The sequence below is a fragment of the Scyliorhinus torazame genome, chromosome 5, assembly GCF_047496885.1.
Source record: "Scyliorhinus torazame isolate Kashiwa2021f chromosome 5, sScyTor2.1, whole genome shotgun sequence".
Taxonomy (NCBI): Eukaryota; Metazoa; Chordata; class Chondrichthyes; order Carcharhiniformes; family Scyliorhinidae; genus Scyliorhinus; species Scyliorhinus torazame.
Genome location: NC_092711.1, coordinates 119,496,479 through 119,517,547, shown reverse-complemented (window position 1 = coordinate 119,517,547; position 21,069 = coordinate 119,496,479). Strand labels below are relative to the sequence as shown.

The following is a 21,069-nucleotide window of genomic DNA, read 5'->3' as shown; positions in this document are numbered from 1 at the left end:
GAGGTTATTTAGATTTTTAACATATTCACTGAACAGGAAGATGGACTTGAGGATTATCACTGGGAGAAATGAGGGGACATTATACAAAATTAAATTTTCCTCAAAGAGGGTTATTAGAAAATAGGAGATTTAAAGTTAGTCAGGGCCAATCAGAGAGAGAGAAAGTGGGAGATCGAGAGAGAAAGGATTGAGCCTCCATAAATGAGATGTTGGAGGAGAGGTTCAGTGTGTTCGGTGCTTCTTCAGAGAGAGAAATTAAGTAAGTTTAGGTGCTCTCTGAAATGAAATGAAATGAAAATTGCTTATTGTCACAAGTAGGCTTCAAATGAAGTTACTGTGAAAAGCCCCTAGTCGCCACATTCCGGGAGGCTGGTATAGGAATCAAACCGTGCTGCTGGCCTGCCTTGGTCTGCTTTCAAAGCCAGCGATTTAACCCTGTGCTAAACCAGCCCCTGAAAGGTTAAAGGAGTGAGTGTCATGGAGAAAGATAGAGAGATGTGGGAGGTATGTGAAATGAGTGAGTGTGAGAGCGGAGAGAGGTTAAGTGAGAATATGAGAGAGAACAGAGATGTTCAGTGAATGAGAGACAGGAGAGCAGGTTCACACACCCGAGCATCACTGAGAATGATCAGAATAAGGAGACCACACAGAAAACAGCCAACAGGAATCTTCAGCTGAACACATCATTCATTCTTAAAGGGACAGTCGGGGCTCTGACACTGTTCGGCTCCCAGTTAAAGGGGCAGAAACAGCTTTGCCCTTTTCTCTGGTATGTTTATGATTGTTAAAGGCTGGTAGGAGTGAGACTCATTTAAAAGGGCAGAATGTGGGAAGCATACAAGTCCAAAGATGTGCAGGTTAGGTGGATTGGCCTAACCTTAAATTGCCCTCAGTGTCCAAAAAGGTGCATTGGGGTTGCTGGGTTACGGGGATGGGGTAGAGGTGTGGGCTTAAGTAGGGTGTTCTTTCCAAGAGTCGATGCAGACTCGATGGGCTGAATGACCTCCTTCTGCACTGTAAATTCTATGATTCTATGAAAACTGGGAATCCTTGGACACAAGCCGCAGCTCCTTTTTTATCTGGGAATCAAACTGTTGTCTAATTGTCCCAGCCGTTACCAGGCTCCTGTGAGCTGCTCCAGCTGCTATTTTAATGCAGACTTCAACCAATCTATTTTAAGTAGGTTTCTATTCAATTCATTGTGACTATTACACAAACACATTTTCAGTCTGGAAACATAAACCAGCTGCTTTACATTCCATCAGGAACATCCCAGTTTTACACCAATCTCAGATTTGACAGCACGTTTCCAGCATTCACCATTGTTCTTGCTGACTCTAAACACAGTTGTAAAGGAGCTTCTGTTCTGTGCCTAGGAGCCCTGAGATATGGAAGAGAGCGGCTGGGACACATTTCTTACACGCCTCAGGATTAACCCACACGGGTATTTTGCTGACAGTGAAGAGAGATGAGAAAGACCAAAGTGTTGTTTGTTCCTCTCAGTGTGATCCTGAAGGACTGTGTCCAGGCTGAAGTTCTGTTCCTGACGTATGATCCTTCCCCAGATTGTCCTTTCTGAGCTCCAGACTGGTGATGTTCAGCACTCAGGTGGGAAAGACAAAAGTCTGTAACAATGTTTCAAACACATTTATTCAGAATAATAAACCTCATCAGTAGATTAAGACAGTCAGAGTGAACATTATTCGGTCCTGTACATGATTAACAGCATCAATCAGGGTATAATCTAAACCTTGTAGTCGCTTGTGAACTCGCTGGTGTGTTAGCAGGTGGGATGAGTGAGTAAACCCCCTTTCCACAGACATTGCAGTTGAATGGCCCCTCCCCAGTGTGAACTCTCTGGTGATTCAATAGGTTGGATGAACGAGTGAATCCCTTCCCACACACTGAGCAAGTGAACGGCCTCTCCTCACTGTGAACCTGCTGATGTGTCAGAAGATTGTATGAACGTGCGAATCCCTTCCCACATTCAGAGCAGGTGAATGGCCTCTCCCCAGTGTGAATTCTCTTGTGGTTCAGTAGGGCAGGTGGACGGCTGAATCCTTTCCCACACACAGAGCAGGTGAATGGTCTCTCCCCAGTGTGAGCATATTGGTGTGTTAGTAAATTCTTTTTGTTTTTAAAGCTCTTCTCACAGTCAGGACAGTTAAAAAATTTGTTATCAGAGTAAACAAGTTGATGTGTCTGCAGGTGGGATGACTGAATGAATCCTTTCCCACACAGGGAGCAGGAAAACGGTCTCTCCCCAGTGTTAATACGTTGATGTGACAGCAGATCCTTTTTACATTTAAAACTCTTCTCACAGTCAGGACATATAAACGGTCTCTTATCAGTATGAACAAGTTGGTGAATCCCTTCCCACAAACAGGACAGGTGAATGACCTTTCCTCAGTGTTAACTCGCTGGTGTGTCAGACATTTGTATGAATGGGTGAATCCCTTCCCACAAATGGAGCAGATGAACGGTCTCTCCCCAGTGTGACTGCGACGATGAACTTCCAGTCGTGATGGGTAACTGAATCCCTTCCCATAGTCCGCACATTTCCACAGTTTCTCCATGGTGAGGGGTCTTTCTGTCTCTCCCGGTTGAAGCTTTGTCCACACACAAACAAGTGTTTAATTTCTCCCTGCAGTGAATGATGTGATACTTTTTTTGAGGCTGTGTAACTGGTTAAAACTCTCTCCACAGTCAGCAGACTGGAAAACTCTCATTGGGGGTGGGTCATGGTGCTTTTGCAGTCACACTGCTGAAACAGAACAAACACTTCTCCTTCCAAATTCAAAGACTGAAGATATTGAGCTCTTAATGAATTGAGTGACTGGCAGATTTCGATGTGATGTTTGGTTTGAATTTTCTGTCGGCCAATCCTCCACTTCGAATATCCTGTAAAAGGAGTTTACAAAAGTCATACTGTCAATTCAGGGTAGAAATTCTGAACAGACAATTCTAGTTTCTCTGGAACATTTTTCCCTCTCTTGTTCCCCCAAAGCTGTAAACCCCCGTCCCACACGCTCTCCCTCCTCCCTGGGCTGAAATCCAAACCCATCTCTCCATCTGCACCATTTCTTTCCTCCACTCCTGTTTTCTGCCTCCCTCACCCTAACGTGAAGGTGATCTGTGGAGGAGTTGTTGTCAAGTGACACTTAAACCTGAAACACTTCTTCAGTGTTTCCCTCCCTACCCCCTTCTCTAACCAAAAAAAAAGCAACCGCTGTAAAGATCAAGACTTCTACCGCTAGTCGAGGTAGAAGTAGAAAGCAGTTGAACCGTGAGGTCACAGCCTGCAGGTAAAGGATTGGCTGTTGACTGGTAAGTAGTTTTTCTTTTATTTTCCCTCAGGTGTTATTGTGCGGGGCGCAGAGGTTGCTGAGTGAGTGCTTGCTGAGAAGGGGAGTGAATAAGAAGTAAGCGCTTTCATTCTTTTTCTTTTTTTTTCTGGAGGGGATGGCAGTGAAGGTAGTGCAATGTTCCTCCTGCAGAATGTTTGAGGTGAGGGACGCCGTCAGAGTCCGTGCTGATTTCATCTGTGGGAAGTGCACCCATCTCCAGCTCCTCAGGGACCGTGTTAGAGAACTGGAGCTCGAGCTGGATGAACTTCGGATCATTCAGGAGGCAGAAGTCGTCATAGATAGAAGCTTCAGGGATGTAGTTACTCCGAAGAATAAAGATAGATGGGTGATGGTGAAAGGGGCTGGGAGGAAGCAGTCAGTACAGGGATCCCCTGTGGTAGTTCCCCTTAGTAACAAGAATACCGCTTTGGATACTGTTGGGGGGGGGGGGGGGGGGGACTTACCAGGGGTAAGCCATGGGGTACAGGTTTCTGGCACAGAGTATGTCCCTGTTGCTCAGAAGGGAAGGGGAGAGAGGAGTAGAGCATTAGTCATTGGAGACTCCATAGTTAGGGGGATAGGTAGGGTATTCAGTGGGAACGAGAGAGACTCACGGTTGGTGTGTTGCCTCCCAGGTGCCAGGGTGCGTGATGTCTCGGATCGTGTTTTCGGGATCCTTAATGGGGAGGGGGACCAGCCCCAAGTCGTGGTCCACATAGGTACCAACGACATAGGTAGGAAAAGGGATAGGGGTGTAAGGCAGGAATTCAGGGAGCTAGGGTGGCAACTTAGATCTAGGACAAACAGAGTTATTATCTCTGGGTTGTTACCCGTGCCACATGATAGCGAGACGAGGAAAAGGGAGAGAGGAGTTGAACACGTGGCTACAGGGATGGTGCAGGAGGGAGGGTTTCAAATTTCTGGATAATTGGGGCTCATTCTGGGGTCGGTAGGACCTCTACAAATGGGATGGTCTACACCTGGACCAGAGGGGTACCAATATCCTGGGGGGGAAATTTGCTAATGCCCTTCGGGAGGGTTTAAACTAGTTCAGCAGGGGCTTGGGAACCTGAATTGTAGCTCCAGTATACAGGAGGTTGAGAGTAGTGAGGTCATGAGTAAGGTTTCAAAGTTGCAGGAGTGTACCGGCAGGCAGGAAGGTGGTTTAAAGTGTGTCTTCTTCAATGCCAGGAGTATCCGGAATAAGGTGGGTGAACTTGCGGCATGGGTTGGTACCTGGGACTTCGATGTTGTGGCCATTTCGGAGACATGGATAGAGCAGGGACAGGAATGGTTGTTGCAGGTGCCGGGGTTTAGATATTTCAGTAAGCTCAGGGAAGGTGGTAACAGAGGGGGAGTGTTGGCATTGTTAGTCAAGGACAATATTATGGTGGCAGAAAGGACGTTTGATGAGGACTCGTCTACTGAGGTAGTATGGGCTGAGGTTAGAAACAGGAAAGGAGAGATCACCCTGTTAGGGGTTTTCTATAGGCCTCCGAAAGTTCCAGAGACGTAGAGGAAAGGATTGCAAAGATGATTCTGGATAGGAGTGAAAGCAACAGGGTAGTTGTTATGGGGGACTTTAACTTTCCAAATATTGACTGGAAACGCTATAGTTCGAGTACTTTAGATGGGTCCGTTTTTCTCCAATGTGTGCAGGAGGGTTTCCTGACACAGTATGTAGATAGGCCAACGAGAGACGAGGCCGTATTGGATTTGGTACTGGGTAATGAACCAGGACAGGTGTTAGATTTGGAGGTAGGTGAGCACTTTGGTGATAGTGACCACAATTCGATTACGTTTACTTTAGTGATGGAAAGGGATAGGTATATACTGCAGGGCAAGAGTTATATCTGGGGGAAAGGCAATTATGATGCGATGAGGCATTACTTAGGATGCATCGGATGGAGAGGAAAACTGCAGGGGATGGCACAATGGAAATGTGGAGCTTGTTCAAGGAACAGCTACTGCGTGTCCTTGATAAGTATATACCTGTCAGGCAGGGAGGAAGTGGTCGAGCAAGGGAACCATGGTTTACTAAAGCAGTCAAAACACTTGTCAAGAGGAAGAAGGAGGCGTATGTAAAGATGAGACATGAAGGTTCAGTTAGGGCGCTCGAGAGTTACAAGTTAGCTAGAAAGGACCTAAAGAGAGAGCTAAGAAGAGCCAGGAGGGGACATGAGAAGTCTTTGGCAGGTAGGATCAAGGATAACCCTAAAACTTTCTATAGATATGTCAGGAATAAACGAATGACTAGGGTAAGAGTAGGGCCAGTCAAGGACAGTCGTGGGAAGTTGTGCTTGGAGTCCGAGGAAATAGGAGAGGTGCTAACTGAATTTTTTTCATCGGTATTCTCACAGGAAAAAGGCAATGTTGTCAAGGAGAATACTGAGATTCAGGCGACTAGACTAGAAGGAGACTAGGACTCATAAGGAGGAGGTGTTAGCAATTCTGGAAAGTGTGACAATAGATAAGTACCCTGGGCCGGATGGGATTTATCCTAGGATTCTCTGGGAAGCTAGGGAGGAGTTTGCTGAGCCTTTGGCTTTGATCTTTAAGTCATCTTTGTCTACAGGAATAGTGCCAGAAGACTGGAGGATAGCAAATGTTGTCCCCTTGTTCAAGAAGGGGAGGAGCAACAACCCTGGTAATTATAGACCAGTGAGCCTTACTTCTGGTGTGGGCAAAATCTTGGAAAGGTTTACAAGAGATAGGATGTATAATCATCTGGAAAGGAATAATTTGATTAGAGATAGTCAACACGGTTTTGTGAAGGGTAGGTCGTGCCTCACAAACCTTATTGAGTTCTTTGAGAAGGTGACCAAACAGGTGGATGAGGGTAAAGCATTTGATGTGGTGTATATGGATTTCAGTAAAGCATTTGATAAGGTTCCCCACGGTAGGCTACTGCAGAAAATACGGAGGCATGGGATTCAGGGTGATTTAGCAGTTTGGATCAGAAATTGGCTAGCTGGAAGAAGACAAAGAGTGGTGGTTGATGGGAAATGTTCAGACTGGAGTCCAGTTACTAGTGGTGTACCACAAGGATCTGCTTTGGGGCCACTGCTGTTTGTCATTTTTATAAATGACCTGGAGGAGGGCGTAGAAGGATGGGTGAGTAAATTTGCAGATGACATTAAAGTCGGCGGAGTGGTGGACAGTGCGGAAGGATGTTGCAAGTTACAGAGGGACATAGATAAGCTGCAGCGCTGGGCTGAGAGGTGGCAAATGGAGTTTAATGCAGAAAAGTGTGAGGTGATTCATTTTGGAAGGAATAACAGGAAGACAGAGTACTGGGCTAATGGTAAGATTCTTGGCAGTGTGGATGAGCAGAGAGATCGCGATGTCCATGTACATAGATCCCTGAAAGTTGCCACCCAGGTTGAGAGGGTTGTTAAGAAGGCATACGGTGTGTTATCGTTTATTGGTAGAGGGAGTGAGCTTCGGAGCCATGAGGTCATGTTGCAGCTGTACAAAACTCTGGTGCGGCCGCATTTGGAGTATTGCGTGCAATTCTGGTCGCTGCATTATAGGAAGGATGTGGAAGCATTGGAAAGGGTGCAGAGGAGATTTACCAGAATGTTGCCTGGTATGGAGGGAAGATCTTATGAGGAAAGGCTGAGGGACTTGAGGCTGTTTTCGTTAGAGAGAAGGTTAAGAGGTGACTTAATTGAGGCATACAAGATGATCAGAGGATTGGATAGGGTGGACAGTGAGAGCCTTTTTCCTCGGGTGGTGATGTCTCGCACGTGGGGACATACCTTTAAATTGAGGGGAGATAGATATAAGACAAATGTCAGAGGTAGGTTCTTTACTCAGAGAGTAGTAAGGGCGTGGAATGCACTGCCTGCAACAGTAGTGGACTCGCCAACACTAAGGGCATTCAAATGGTCATTGGATAGACATATGGAAGATAGTCGATTAGTGTAGATGGGCTTTAGAGTGGTTTCACAGGTCGGCGCAACATCGAGGGCCGTAGGACCTGTACTGCGCTGTTCTATGTTCTGCTCTGCCTGGGGTCAGTTCTCCAGCTCCTGCCTGCAGACTGACAATAAAATCAATGGGTCTTATTGGGAGGTTTGGGTTTTCACCATTGTCCCCGCTCGCGGCGGCTCTCATTCAGCCTCTGGGAGCCGCATTCACTCTCACTGCGGCTGCGCTCAGCCAGGAGCAGCACCGCGCATGCTCCGCACAGTGAGGCGACTTCCGGGGGCGGGACATTCGGACGCCTGCGCGTTATAGCTCCTGTGATGGAGATAGGGCATATTCATCCGCGCCTGGCATTCCGGATAGTCTTATCCGCCATTATCCGATTACGTTCCTCAGGCTGATACATTGGTTCCGGCACTTTTGATACAGTTCGGTGTTTGCACCGAATGGGGCGGCCGCATCGGTGTTCTTCTCTCTGATTTGGCCCCTGTTAACGGCTGTCATCTGTTTAGGAGGCGATATGCAGCAGGACGCCTGCGCGGCCGCCATCTTTCTCAAGTGCAGCAGGGCGCATGTGCGGCCGTCGTTGACCCGGAAGCCGGAAGAGAGAATCTTGTGAAATTCCTTTGGAAACTCCTTTCGAAATAGGAGGATTTACTGACGGGAACTTCAAACCAAACATCATATCATCCTCTGACTGAGTTACTCGATTCATCAGGACCTGAAAATCATTGGGCGGTAAAATGGTTTGTCTGAGGGCAAAGATTTCAGATATCAGAGTGACTGGGAAACTTTTAATGACCATTCCGGGTTAAATTTGAGACTAATTACACCGATCTCATTGGGGAAGTTAAATAATTTGCTGTTGTACTCTTATGTATGCAGGTACATTTTAAAATTACCGCATTAGCATACTTGGCAGGTCAACTGGTCAAACTGCTGACCTTGTTAGTCGTGAGAGTTACTATCCGGGATTTTATTAAAGTTTGTTGTTTCTGTTGCATTTCATTCAGCTCATCGTGGCTACAAAGTAGGTATTCAGCATAATCCCAATTTCCAGATTGTGGTCTGTAGTTTTTTAAATTACATCAATTCAAATGTCTATCTGAATACTTTTTAAATGTTATGAGGGTTTCTGCCATCATTTCAGGCAGCATGTCACAGATCCTCACCACCCTCTAAACCTCCTAGTCCTTCCCTAAATCTCTGCCCCCTTTTATATGTATCTCGCAACCAAAGGGAATAGGACCTTCCTATCCAATCTATTTAGATCCCTCTGAATTAAAAAAATATATAAATTTATATTTTTCTCCAATTAAGGGGCAATTTAATTTTGCCAAGCCATCTAATCTGCACATATTTGGGTTGTGGGGGTGAAACCCACACAGAAAATGGGAGAAAGTGCAAACTCCTTACAGACTGTGACCCAGGGCCAGGATCGAACCTGGGTCCCCAGCACGCAGGCACACAACCACTGTGCCACCATGAAACTCCAGAATTTTATACATTTAGAATAATCTTTACTATTGTCACAAGTAGGCTTACATTAACACTGCAATGAAGTTACTGTGAAAATCCCCGTAATCACATTCAGGCACACCGAGGGAGAATTCAGACTGCCCAATTCCCCTAACAAGCATGTCTTTCGGGACTTGTTGGAGGAAACCCATACAGACACTGGGAGAACCTGTAGACTCTACGCAGACAGTGTCCCAAGTGGGAATTGAACCCTGGGACCCTGGCGCTGTGAAGCAACAGTGCTAACCACTGTGCTGCCATGCCGCCCATAAAACAGTCCAGCTCAATGTTCTCAGATTAAAGAAGCTGAAGCGCCCAATGTGGGTCTTAAGACTCCCATGGGAGTCCCGTGGGATTAAGACCCCCATGCTCTACCGACTGAGCTAGCCAGGCTGCTTTTCATAATTTCATTTTGGTGTCCCCTCAGTCTTTTCTGTTCCAAAGAAAACAGCCCCAGTTTATCCAAATTTTCCTCTGAGCAAACATTTTCAATTTCTGGTCAATGTTCTTAAATCCCCTCTATACTCTCTCTGGTGCAATCTTCCTGTGCACAGGAATCTAGCTCTGGCCTAACTAGTCCTGTCCTGCCATTTATCATGTAATCCTTTGATTTGTTTTCCCTCCAGTTTTCTTCCTCACTATCACCAATGTTTAATCATTTTTGTGTCACATATAAACTTCTTATTCATGTTCCTACATTTAATTTCAAATCAATGATGTAAACCAGGAGTGAAGGGCCAGTACTGATTCCTTGGAAACCGGCACTGGAAACAGCCCTTTGATTTTCTCTATTCTTTATGGGGTGTGAGTGTCACGGGCAAACCAGCTGGGTTGCCCATTCCTAATTGCCCTTAAACTGAGTGGCTTGCTAGGCAATTCAGAATTAACCACATTTCAGTGAGTTAGCCGGATCAGGTAATGCCGGTGCAGACACGATGGGCCGAATGATCTCCTCCTGCACTGTAGATTCTATGATTAATTCCGACCTTGGGTCACTGTCTCTGTGGAGTTTTCCTGCGTCTGCGTAGATTTCCTTTCCGGGTGCTCTGGTTTCCTCCCACAGTCCAAGAATGTGCAGATTAGGTGGATTGGCTGTGCTAAATTGTACCTGGGAGGTGTTACGGGGATAGGGTGGGGAATTTGCCAAGGTAGGGTGCTCTTTCAGAGGGTTGCTATGGACTCGATGGGCCGAATGGCCTCCTTCTGCACTGGGGGGATTCTATGATTCTACATTGGATCCAATGATGTGTTCACTCACACACTGCAGCCTGACTCTCATTATTGGAACAGACACTGTATTTGTTACTCTCAAAGTGAGTAAATCCTTTGCTGTTTATCCTCTGGGCCCCATCTCCACTATTATTGTCTGATTGTCCCACTGAGACTCTCACTGTTATTATTGGACAATCAGCGCACAGTCTGAGCCTGTGGCTGCTCTCTCCATCTGTAACCGTCATAATGCCTGGGTGATTGACGGCAGCTCCAGACCAATAGGAGGTGGAGGGGCAGGATTGGAGGACCAACTGAGAGCGGCTAGTCCTCCAACCAATCGGAGTGAATGAGGGGTGGGGCCCGCTGTGATTGAAGCGTGCACTGTGTGGGTAATGGAGATGCAGAAGGGCTGTGTCTTCAGATCTGAAATCGTGAGAGGCGATTAACAATACGGAGGGAGCGAGAGATTGTGGGGGTGGGCTGAAACGTCGTGTAAAGCTGTTGTAAGCTGCAAACTTCGGAAGAGAGTTCACGATTGTTTATAAATATGAGAAATGCCAATAAAAAGTTTTTTTTCAAAAAAGGAAAAGTGTTTCCGGTACCCAGTTTGTACTGAGCGGAGCTGTGGCTCTTCCTGTTCGGCTCGGGTTAATGACCGCCATCTTTATTGGATGTGCATCAGGGCGCTTAGCGCATTTGTCATCTTTGGAGGATGCAATGTTTCAATGAGTGGAAGGAGCTTGTTCCCCATTGTTCAGAATGGAGGCAACTTGTCCATCAAACTGCCTCACCCTTTGAGTCCCAATGTCTTATTGATGATGCAAAGCGGTGGCAGAGATGGAAAGAAAAGGAAGCAAATCCTGCTCTCCGGATTTCACTGTCTTATTAGACATCCTGCCCCATGTGGCCAAAGCTCTGCGGCTCTGTTCAGTCACATGAAGACCCAGGGTAGAAATTCACAACCTTGAGTCAACATCACCCTCAAATCAGGGGACTGCTGATGACAAGAGGGTCAGTGTGCAGCAGGGGAGGGAGGGGGGGGGGGGGGGGGGGGGCATGAGCGATCATCCTGGACCAGGGAGCTGGAGGAGAGAATGTTGTGAATTTCTATCCTGGACTGACAGTGATTAATTTTGGAAACTCCTTTTACAGGGGATTAGTAGGGGAGGATTTACACTCAGCAAATACAAACCAGGAGAAATGTTTCTTTCCTGAATTTTATTTCTGGACTGACAGTGATGCCTTTGTAAACTTCTTTCACAGGGACTTAGCTAGGGTTTCGCAGACAGGAAATTCACAACCAATCCTCACATCAATTCTGACAGCACCATTCGAGTTATCAGGACCTGGAGATTATCGACCTTTGTGTGTAAGCATTGAGTTCCATATCATTATCACTCACTGTGTAAAATTTCTTGCTCATATCCTCCCTGTAGATCTTGCTCACAATCTTAAATCTGTGTCCCATAATCCTTTTACAACCTACTGATGGGAACAGTTTTATTTATCTTTTTTCCGGGTTTGCTGTTATCGCTTCCGGTGCCTGGGTCATGCCAGATGGTCCGTCCAGATTCCACTCGGTTATTGTGTATTTATAACGGTTGAATGGGCTTGGACCAGTCCATTTCCAGTTCCAGTACACAAGTGAAGTCTCCGCCAAGCATTGATTGACGTGTATCCAGGTCTGGGATGGATCCCAACTATTTCTTTTTACAAATGCCAGATCGGCCCAGTTAGGGGCTTAGCCATTCACTAGCACCCAATGACCCACTGACCACCACGTAACTCTCATTAGTGTCCGCAATTATCCCAGCGACCGAAAGAGGAATCTTTATTGATTAGAATTGCAGCAGCTCGAGCCCTTCGTCAAAGCCCGAGTGAAACACTTGGCTCACCCCTCCGCAGTCTGGTCTGATCTCTAACCCGCAAGTGAGTCTCCTGCAAGAACACCACACCAGCATTTTGATTCTTTAGGTGAGCGAAAACCCTTGACCTTCACTGGTCCACTCAATCCCCTTGCGTTCCAGGTGACCAGCTGGACCAAGGGACTCTGCACCAACCCCCATCACGGAATCAGCCATTTCCACTGCGTGGGACTATGCAGAAAAGTACAGGCCAAGGGTCCACCCAAGATGGCCACCGCACACACACATCTTCAGAGTGAAACAAAAACTGTTTTATAGTCATCATCAGCAAATAACCCCCCTCCCCCATTTTTCACCAATGCCCCCCCCAGACACACAAATTGAATCCCCCCCCCCACCCAGGCTCCGGCCCTGACGCTGAGCTTGTTGAACCAGCCAAAACTGTTTCCCCCCCCCCCCCCCCCCATCTCACTCACCAGCTGACTGCTGGCGGGGCAGCTCCTCTCAGGCCAACAAGAAAATAAAAACAACAATATTGCCCACTTTGAGGATAAAACATACTTCAGAATGCAGTCCCTGACTAGACTCAATTTCCAACGTGGGCCGTCTCCCCATCGATCTACGTTGTGCTTTGTAAAGAAAATTTATCTTCATCCGCACACAGAAAAACAGATTCCATCAGAAAATGTCAAGAACTATATACAGGATATCACAACACCCACCCCACCCCACAGGGAACGTAGATCCTGTCCAATACAGATAACTGGACACAGTCCATGCTTCACAATAAAGGCATTCGCCTCCTCCAGTGTCGCGAAATGGAATTCTTTGGACTCATTTGTCACCCGCAGCTTTGCCGGGTAAACCACCCTGAATCAAACTCCTTTCTTACATGGAGCAGCCTGAACCTTATTAAAGGCCGCTCGCTTCCTCACCAGCTCGGCTCCCACATCCTGGTAAATCCTCACTCGGATAACTGAGTGAATCCCTTCCCACACTTAGAACAGGTGAATGGTCTGTCGCCGGTGTGACTGCGGTGATGAGTCCCCAGCTGACATGAGGATCTGAATCCCTTCCCACGGTCCCCACATGAAAAATGAAATGAAAATCGTTTATTGTCACAAGTAGGCTTCAAATGAAGTTACTGTGAAAGCCCCTAGTCGCCCCATTCCGGCGCCTCTTCGGGGAGGCTGGTACAGGAATCGAACCGTGCTGCTGGCCTGCCATGGTCTGCTTTAAAAGTCAGCTATTTAGCCCTGTGCTAAACCAGCTCCTTATTCCACTGTTTCAGCAAGCTGCTGCTGTCCTTGTCCCTCTCTATATTTGACGATCAGTTGAATAATAAATAATAAACTTTATTAGTGTCACAAAAAGACTTACATTAACACTGCAATGGTTACTGAGAAAATCCCTTAGTCACCACACTCCGGCGCCTGTTCGGGTACTCAGAGGGAGAATTCAGAATGTCCAAATCACCAAACAAGCACGATTTTTGGGACTTGTGGGAGGAAACAGGAACACCCGGAGGAAAGCCACACAGACACGGGGAGAACGTGCAGACTCTGCACAGACAATGACGCAAACCGGGAATCGAACCCGGGTCCCTGGCGCTGAGAATCAACAATGTTACCCACTGTGCTATCGTGGCGCCCTTGTCTCCACAGAAGCATGAGTAGGGTCTCTCCCCGCTCTGAATGGTGTGGTGTTTTTCAGGCTGTGTAACTGGTTAAAGCTCTTTCCACAGTCAGTTCACTGGAACACTCTCACTCGGGTCGAGTGTGTGTGTGTATCGGGGTTTTTTACAGTCACACTGATCTTGAAAAATCTTTTCCAACAGTCAACCAGACAAACATTTCTTCTTCCACATTTACAGGCCAATGATATTCGGGTCCTGATGAATGGATGACTCTGTTAAATCTTGTTGTGAAGTTTGATTTGAGCTTCCATCTGTAAATCCTCCCCTTCTAACCCCCTATAAAATGAGTTTACAAAAGTTTCTCCGGAAGATTTTTCCCTCTCTTGTTCTCCCAAAGCTGTAAATCCCCGTCCCACACAGTCTCCCTCCTCACTGGGCTGAAATCCAAACCCATCTCACCATCTGCACCGTTTCTTTTTTTTTTACATTTAAAGTACCCAATTCATTTTTTCCAATTAAGGGGCAGTTTAGCGTGGCCAGTCCACCTACCCTGCACATCTTTGGGTTGTGGGGAGAAACCCACGCAAACACGGGGAGAATCTGCAAACTCTACACGGACAGTGACCCAGAGCCAGGATCGAACCTGGGACCTTGGCACCATGAGGTATAGTGCTAACTACTGCGCCACCATGCTGCCCTTCTGCACCATCTCTTTCCTCCACTCCCAGTTTTCTCCCTCCCTCTCCTCTGCCTGGGTTCAGTTCTCCAGCTCCTGTCTGCAGACTGACAATAAAATCAATGGGTCTTATTGGGGGTTTGGGACCTCAAGCGGGTTTTTGTGAATCCTCCCCGCCCACCTGCCAGGGTTTCCTTCCTTGCCATCGGAGAGACCTCTGATTTGTTGTTCTCCCTTGTGGTCTCGGTCTCTCCCTCAGCTTGACATATTTATTTGTCTGGTGAAAAGGATGGTCTCTTTACTAATGTTCACAATTAAAGGGCTGGGTTCCCAAGGAGATGGCTGACATTTCAGGGGACATTAAATTAACAATGGACAGAGATATGTCTAGTGTTGTTACATGGTACAGATTAGATATATTATTTGCGGTTCTGTAATAAAGTTTATTATTATTTCTCGCCTTGTAATATAAGACTGTAGCTCCGTTATAGATTTCCAGTCATCTCTTCCCCCAGAGGGTTGTTAGTCTTTGGATTTATCTTCCACAGGGACCAGTTTTATCTGGGGGTCATTGAATTCGACCAATATTTTATTGACAATGGAGTTTAGGGTTATGGGGAACAGGTAGGAAAATAGAGAGAAAGATGAGATGAGGAGGAATCTCTTCACTCGAGGATGTGGTGAAGCTTTGGAATTCTCTACCCCAGAAGAAAGTGGAGCCTCAGTCATCAGGTATGTTCAAGTCAAATATTGACAGGTTTCTAGATATTGAAGATATTGAGGGATATGGGGACGGTGTGGGGAAAATGGTGCTGAGGTAGATCGGCCAAGGATTTCAATGAATGATTGAGATGACTCAGTGGGCTGAATGGCCAACTCTTACTCCTATTATAATCTCTGTGTCGTGGTCAGGGAGCTGAGCTTGGATCTGTCAATCAACATGAATCAGCACCTTCAGGAGAATTGGGAGGGTGAATATTAGATTCAGCAGAGTGGGAACGGAGGGAGATTGTGTGGGATGGAGATTTACAGCTTTTGGAGAACAATAGAGGAAATAATATTTCATAGAAACTAGAATTGTCTGTTCTGAATTTCTATCATGTACTAACAATGATGACTTTTGCAAATTGTTTTTAAAGGACATTGGAAGAGGAGGAATTATAGACAGAAATCTCAAAGGTCACGTCATGATGTGACAAACTCAATCGATTCCTTTTGATCTGAATATCATCGGGCTCTGCATATCATCGGCAAGAAGGAGAAATATTTGTCCGATCTGTCAGCTTCAAAAGATTTTAAGCACGAAAAGCACCGAGACCCACACAACACACACCCGAGTGAGAGTGTTCCAGTGAACTGACTGTGGAAAGAGCTTCAACTACTACACAGCCTGAAAAACCATCACACCATTCACAGTGAGGAGAGACAGTGCACATGTGTGTGTAGACAAGGCTTCCACTGATTGTCCAATCTGGAGAGACACGAGGAGACCCAAAACATGGAGAAACCGTGGAAATGTGGGGACTGTGGGAAGGGATACAGATTCCCATCTGACCTGGAGATTCATCGCCGCAATCACACTGGGGAGAGGCCGTTCACCTGCTTTGTGTGTGGGAAGGGATTCACTCGGTTATCCACCCTCAAGTCACACAAGCGAGTTCACACTGAAGAGAGGCCGTTCCCTTGCTCCCAGTGTGGGAAGAGATTCAATGATTCAGCCGCCCTGCAGAGACACCAGCGAATTCACACTGGGGAGCGGCCGTTCACTTGTTCTGTGTGTGGGAAGGGATTCAGTGATTCATCCAACCTACGGGAACATCAGAGAATTCACACTGGGGAGAGGCCATTCACCTGCTCCCTCTGTGGGAAGAGATTCGCACACTCATCCAATATGCAGAAACATCAGCGAGTTCACACTGGGGAGAAGCCGTTCACCTGCTCTGTGTGTGGGAAGGGATTCACACGGTTATCCAGCCTGCAGAAACATCGGCGAGTTCACACTGGGGAGAGGCCATTCACCTGCTCTCAGTGTGGGAAGGGATTCACACAGTTATCCAGTCTGCAGAGACACCAGCGAGTTCACACTGGGGAGAAGCCATTCACCTGCTCTTAGTGTGGGATGGGATTACATAGAAACATAGAAAATGGGAGCAGGAGGCGGCTATTTGGCCCTTTGCGCCTTGTAATTGAAAATATGGAAAGATATGTCATTTGAAACATGGAAGTCTGGTAATACCTGATTTAAGAAACATGAGAGAATGTAGGGAAAAATCCCACGAAGGGTTAACAGCAGCTGCCAGGAGAGGATTGTAAAATGCAGATAGCCTTGGTCAAGCAGGCTGAGCAACAAAATAAGCAGGTCTTTCAAGACACAATCAGTGAATTTTAGTATACAGCTAAAAGCAATGTTTCACACCTCCTTTTGAAGTTAGGTAAGCAGATGGAAAAGAATGGATGAGGTTCAGCTGAATTAGGTGACAAATGTTTAAATGTGAGGCAAATCTTTTAAACTCACCACCAATTGAATCTTTAGTATAAAGCGAAAAGCAATATTTCACACCTTCATTGAAGCTCAGTAAGCAGCTGGAAAAGAATGGATGAGGTTCAGTTGATTAAGGTGACAATTCTAGGTGTGAAATTTTGCTGACACTAGGTGAATGTAGAAAGCTGGAGACAACATGTCTACGAGAACACAAATTTGACCCAAATCAAAGTCAAAATTATGAGCTGGGAACACAATTTGATAATAAAACTATAGAAATGACAGGAATCAAAAGTCACACCACGTTTAAATCAAAGCATTTTTGAACATCACAAAGGAAACAATGTAATTAGAGATCTATGAGGTGAGGTCATGCTGAAAATGAATACTTAGTTGTGTTAGAAAAATTTAGATTAAGGGTACCTTTTACAATCCAAGTGAAATAAAAGTTACTTTACAATAAAGTCATAAAAACTTAATAACTCTTAGAAAGATATATAAACCCTGAGAAAGGAGCAGAGAAGGAACAAGAGTCAGTTCTCATCGCTCGGTCATGAGAAAGGGACAGAGCAAAGCAGCCGAACTAAAACAGCTAATACATCTTAGGAAGACCAGAATTTAACGAGGAGGCAGAGTCAGCTCAGAGCCAGCTCTCACAGCTCGGTACATGGGAAAGATAGAGCATAGCAACCGAGCAGAACAGCTAATACATCTGAGAAAGACCAAAAGCTATAGAAAAGTGATTGTCAAAAGCTTCAAATTGTCTACGAATTGCCTTTTAAATGACTTTCAAATTGTAATCAATAGAAGACAAATAAAACAATTCTTATTGGCACCTGAGAAGTTTTAACTTAAATTTCTACTGAGTTCCAGTAATCGCAAAGTGCTGCTGGTAACAGAATGGTAGAAATCCTTCACCCAGTCAGCCGTGAAACTCCCAAGGAAAGAAATCATGGATTCACACGTCACATGTGAAGCGCGCATACCAAAATCAAAATCTGTAAAAATGTTTGCCATAATATTGATTTTCAGTTATATGTTTGGCCTAGCAGCTTTACCCAGGAGTTCAATGTTAACACGTTCCTTTACATGTCCTATACCTATGCCAGAGACTTTAACGTCTCTGAGTGCTGGATGTGTTCTTCTATCCCTACCAATTCCCAAGCAGGTATCCCACTGCAGCCTGTTCCTTTTACTTTATCCCAAATAGCAGAATGGTACATTTTCCAAAATCATGACTACACCCTTCCCCAATGCGGAGACACCAGAACCAAAGAAATGATAAACAATGAGGTTAGAGATGGCGATCTGCAGGCCGCCTATTAAACACTTTCAAGCGATGGTATCAACATGTCTGTGATCGGAAACAGAAACCAGCCCAAGTAACCTTCCCAACTGGTCATAATCGTACTGGGACCATATGTTTAATTGGCTATAATCATAGAGCATGGAATGTGGGATACCCGATAATATTATTGGATGTGAGTGCCAGTACACAGTGCACTCATGACACAAGAAAGGTAGTGGCCTATGGACATAAAGGGAATCCCATCGACTTTAAAGGGCTACCTAATCACACCGATGGGACAAATTTTACAGAACATTGGTCCCCACAAGTGGTTGCCCAGAATTCTACCTATAATGGCACCTATTACATCTGCGGTAATACTGCATGCCCTTGGCTCCCAGTGAGCTGGAGAGGAGCGTGCTATTCAGGATTCATTGTCCCCTTCACCGTCATTCCCTTTCCCTAGCCGATGCTATAAACGCAGACTCGAGACATGGACCTCTCATCCCACAGTTTGAGAAATATCAACCTATAACTATCATCACGAGGTCTAAATGCGAGATCACAGGGACTGAGAAATTCTTTTCTGCTCTCATCCCAACCTATGCCATCATCGTATTGACCAGAGAATATATTAAATTGGCCGCAGCCTTCGGGAAAATAGCCAATTACACTGCCCGAGCTCTAAGTAGCATTTCAGCCGACATGCTAGCCATTCGAACTGTGGCTTTACAGAAACGGGTGGCACTTGACTATTTGCGAGCCGAAAAAGGTGGCACCTGTGCCCTGATTGGTGCAGAGTGTTGCACCTACATACCAGATAATTCGGAAGAAATCGAAAGTTTGACAGCACATATTCAAAGAAAAGTTAGGAAACGTTACCAACCCTCTGACAACACTCTTAGGGGATGGCTCTCTGGATGGGTGGGTGGCACAGGAATTTCCATCATTCAGGGATTTCTCTTATTTTTCATTTTTGGGCTTGTCATTTACATAGTGGTCTTGCTGATCAGATGCATTGGCCAATGTATGGCTCACCATAATGCCCCACCAATCAAAGTGGTTCATAGTGGTCCAACTGCACCACCAGCCCATGACATTGAATAAGGCTCCTCCTATTGAACTGTTATTATTGCATTATTACCCAATTATTACTGCATTCATATAATCAACTTCCATTACTGAATTGTTATTGTACTATATAATCACTTTTTTGAATAAAATACTTCCAGAATGCTTGTAACGCTTGCAAAGCTTTGCCTGCTCCAGTGTTGAAGGCTGTTCTCAAACAAGTGAACCATTAAAGACAATGTGAATGAGTTCCTCCCCGTGCTTACTTCTATCCTGTCACATTACTTCCTTAATTTCTATTCATTATTTTGATTCATCTTATTAATCTTCTGAAGAATCAAAAGGGGGGACTGATAGAAATTGGCTTTTCTAGTTACCGATAGATGATAAAGGTAGAAGGGTTAAATGAGAACGTATTAAGCATATTAAGCATTATTTGAGTGCAACAATAAATGGAAACCTATTAAGGGTTAATCCAGAACATACACTTTAGTTTTCTTTCATTAAACCTAGATTTTAACATTTGCAAATTGCTTGAGACAAGCAAGGTCAGTGACGCCAACTAGCTAAAAGACCCCATTGTATGCTGCTGCTTTTCCAGCACGGGCAGTCCTGTTTCCATGGAAATAGACAGTCTAAGGTCATAATGTCCTGAAGGCTGTGTTTTTTCTAATTAATGTTGAGATGCAGGTGCCGATAATTTGGAAAATTGGCAAGCAATGGAATGGGAAAATTCCACCAACATATTCAAATACCTATATCTCTTAAATTGATGGACAGACACTTCGGTCAAATTGATAAATTATAAATTAGTTAAAGCCAATCAGTAGTGAAAAGAAGGCCAGGCTGTCCAGCCCAACTGAGCTAACCGACGTCCTGATAAATATGTAATAATTCCTTAAATATTAGGTATTCCCTGTACCAATCAGTTTCCCAGTCCACTCAGACAACTTGCCCCTCATACCCTGATAGATGTTTTCTGTGAGGAACACCCAGATAAATTAAACAAAAGAACCATGTAACCACCAGGACCCATCTCCATGGCAACATGGCTTTGGGGGGGGGGGGTTTGAAACAGAAACGGAAACTAAATATCTTCAAGCTTCCAAACACCCTTTCACTCTGTGATCCTTGTGCAATTTGAAGCCAGGTATTAGCAACAAGGCTCAAAGAGCATCAGCCCACTGGAGGCAAAGTGGTGAGACCGGCCAGTCCAGCAGAAAGAAACCCTCCGACCATCCCCACTGACCACCTGTCAGAATGAACAAAATGCAGTCCTGGGTGTAGAGCAGAAACAATAACAGCAGAATCCAACCCCTGTAATCAATTGTGAAATTGTTGGCGTCACAGCAGGTGCGATGAAACATGCAATCCAGTCTCACATTGAGAGGTGGACGGCGTCTCCCCAGTGTGAACTCGCTGGTGTGACTGCAGGTGAGATAACCGAGTGAAACCCTTCCCACACCGAGAGCAGGTGAACGGCCTCTCCCCAGTGTGAACTCGCTGGTGTGACTGCAGGTTGAATACTCGAGTAAACCCTTTCCCGCACAGAGGGCAGGTGAATGGCCTCTCCCCAGTTTTTGATTTATTATTGTCACATTTATTAGTATACAGTGAAAAGTATTGTTTCTTGCATGCTGTACAAACAATGCGTACTGTAGATAGGGAAGGAAGGAGAGTCTGCAGAATATAACGTTAGTTATAGCAAACTGTAGAGAAAAGATCAACTCAATACAAGGTAGGTCCATTCAAAAGTCTGATGGCAGTAGGGAAGAAGCTGTTCTTGAGTCGTTTGGTACGTGACCTCAAACTTTGGTCTCTTTCCTGACGGAAGAAGGTGGAAGAGAGTATGTCCGGGGTGCGTGGGGTCCTTAATTATGCTGGCTGCCTTTCCGAGACTGCGGGAATTATAAATAGAGTCAATGGATGGGAGGCTGGTTTACGTGATGGATTGAGCTACATTCACAACCTTTTGTAGTTTCCTGCGGTCTGGGGCAGAGCAGGCTCCATACCAAGAGGTGATACAACCAGAAAGAATGCTTTC

The 21,069-nt window shown here is 45.6% G+C and overlaps 1 long non-coding RNA gene across 1 annotated transcript; it reads left to right on the top strand.

The window, feature by feature from the left end:
• Positions 1-7,867: 7,867 nt before the first annotated feature.
• On the top strand, positions 7,868-19,273 carry LOC140419629 (uncharacterized). Its single transcript, XR_011945927.1, has 3 exons — positions 7,868-8,023; positions 11,271-11,376; positions 15,324-19,273. It is a non-coding gene; the product is annotated as an uncharacterized lncRNA (long non-coding RNA).
• The last annotated feature ends 1,796 nt before the right edge of the window (positions 19,274-21,069 follow it).